Consider the following 2,500-nt stretch of genomic DNA (forward strand, 5'->3'; position numbering starts at 1 on the left):
ATTCCTGGGATCACACCTGTTAATAACTGATGAAGTAAAATATCTTCAGATATATTAGATGCACACAATTTCAGTGGCATATGTCCAGGAATAGAAATTTTTGGTACATTAAACCATGTATTATAGGTCCAATTTTGAATAGTTTCCATGGTGAATTTTTAACCCTCTCTCCACATTTAAAAAAAAAAAAAAAGGTGCATTGTGTATGCCGTCAAATATGGTAAATTACAAAAATAATCAATTGAATATTGTTGTTGTTTGGTGTTAACAAGCAAACAATATTGATTCACCTAGTTCAAATCGGTAAAATGATAAAGTTGGGTAAGTGGGTTACACATGAATTCAATGAAAATCAGAAACAGCAACGTTTGGAAGCCTGCATTATGCTACTTTCTTGTCACAAGAATGAATCATTTTTGAATTGAATTATAGCATGTGACGAGAAATGGATCCAATGCAACAACCATAAGTATTCAACACAATGGTTGGACAAAGACGAGCCACAAAAACACAGTTCAAAAAGCAAAATTCATCAAAAGAAGCTGATGGTGTGTATTTGGTGGTCTGGCACAGGTGTGATCCATTATGATTTCATGGACCAAATGATGCAGAAACTTACAAAAAACGGCCTAGATTAGTCAACAGATCCACTCCTATTTTATTGCAAGACTACACACGACCACAGATCGCAAAAATGACATTGGCGAAACTACAGGAGTTGGGAGTTGGAAGTTTTCCATCATCCACCATACTCACCTGAACTTGCCCCCACTGACTACCACTTCTTCCAGAATTTGGATAACTTTTTTGATAGGAAAAAAATTTAATTCCAACACTGTAAAGCAGGCCTTCTAAGATTTTATTGACTCTAGATTGCCAGGCTTTTACAATTCCAGGCTGGACAAGCTACTGCTGAAATGGCAAAAGTGTATTGACAATATGGGTGCATACTTTGATGAATAAAACTATTCCTTGTATTGATAAAACATGAGCAAACTTTTTTCTTTTCTAAAAGTTTCATACTTGACGACCTAATATCTCCATCATCAGAGCTGACTTGAATTTCTACAACACATTAACAACAGCAGCTAGCATTCCTTTGGTTACAATGGTATGTGTTCCAGTTGACCCAATCAACAGAATAGCCGGGTCATGAAATTCACATGCAAGTGGCTGAATAATCCACAGGTACACGTACCCTTAATGCAGTTCACAGGGAGATTCAGTGTGACACAGACTAGCCCTTTGATAAGGCTGGCCCTTTGAATTACAGGTATGACTCCTTTGAAATTCAGGTACAACTCATTTTTGCCAGCTGGGTGGACTGGAGCAACGTGAAATAAAATGTCTTGCCCAAGGACACAATGTGCTGCTGGAAATCGAACTCAAAACCTAACGATTGTGAGTCAAATACTCTATCCACTAAGCCACACACCTTCGGCAAGCAACAGCTATATGATCCATCAAACAATCAGATGGAAATTGGTGTGTAAAGATTGAGTGTGTGTGTACGTTATAACACCTTTTAAAACGCACTGTCTAAATATTTACTAACTTTACACTCACATTGATGTATCCTTTTTGCCTTTATGACGTGTGTGTGAGTGTGTTTGTGTGTGTGTGTGTGTGTGTGTGTGTGTGTGTGTGTGTGTGTGTGTGTGTGTGTGTGTGTGTGTGTGTGTGTGTATTATACACATGTATTCTTTTTCTGCACCTGTTTTGTAAATGGATATAATCAACCTCTCTGTTCTTATTTCACCTTCTTTAGTGCTTTCACTGTCAAACATTTGTTTCTTTTTTTTCTTTCTGTTCTCCGAGGCAAGTTTCTCTTTACAAAAACCCACAATCAAACAGAGCCGTGTGGTTTGGATTACAAATAATTCCAGGCCTATCATTAGCGGTAATTCAATCGCAAACAACAAAACTTCTTTCAACTGAAAGTTGTTGGAGCAGAATATTTGCGGCATGTGTGTACATGTATCTATGTGTATGTGTGTGTGTTTACACGCACGTGCGTGTGTGAGTACATATGTGCATGTGTATGTATATGTATGCTGTACTGCAGAAGACCCATCAACCCATGGCAAAATACACCATGATCATATATATATATACGTATGTATATATGTATGTATGTATGTATGTATGTATGTATGTATGTATGTATATATGTGTGTATGTACATATATAGATATGCATGCACACACACACACATATATTTGTTCCCTGTCAGGCTCTACTTACATCCTCCCCCTCTCACCTCGGGCTCTGCTCTGTACATCACTCGACCAACTCCCATCTTATTTATTCTAACTCTCCTTCTTTATAACAGACCACCACTCTCCTCTAAGTAACCTCTGTTGCCACCCAACACCAGCCCTTATCTTTACCTCACTGCCTGCCCTTACACCTCTTGGGTACCCTCTAACCTTTCTTTCCTTCACTGCATTCAATTACGGCTCCTCTTATCCTTCTCTTCTCTTCCCTTAATTATGAATGT

At 38.2% G+C, this 2,500-nt stretch overlaps 1 long non-coding RNA gene across 1 annotated transcript in view; it reads left to right on the top strand.

The window, feature by feature from the left end:
* The window catches only part of LOC118762823, a 15,155-nt gene that overhangs the window by 6,844 nt on the left and 5,811 nt on the right, over positions 1-2,500 (top strand). Inside the window, exon 2 of the long non-coding RNA XR_004998572.1 lies at positions 634-637. This is a non-coding gene — a long non-coding RNA (uncharacterized LOC118762823). The remainder of the gene's footprint in view (positions 1-633; positions 638-2,500) is intronic.

This window comes from Octopus sinensis, linkage group LG3 (genome assembly GCF_006345805.1).
Source record: "Octopus sinensis linkage group LG3, ASM634580v1, whole genome shotgun sequence".
Classification (NCBI taxonomy): domain Eukaryota; kingdom Metazoa; phylum Mollusca; class Cephalopoda; order Octopoda; family Octopodidae; genus Octopus; species Octopus sinensis.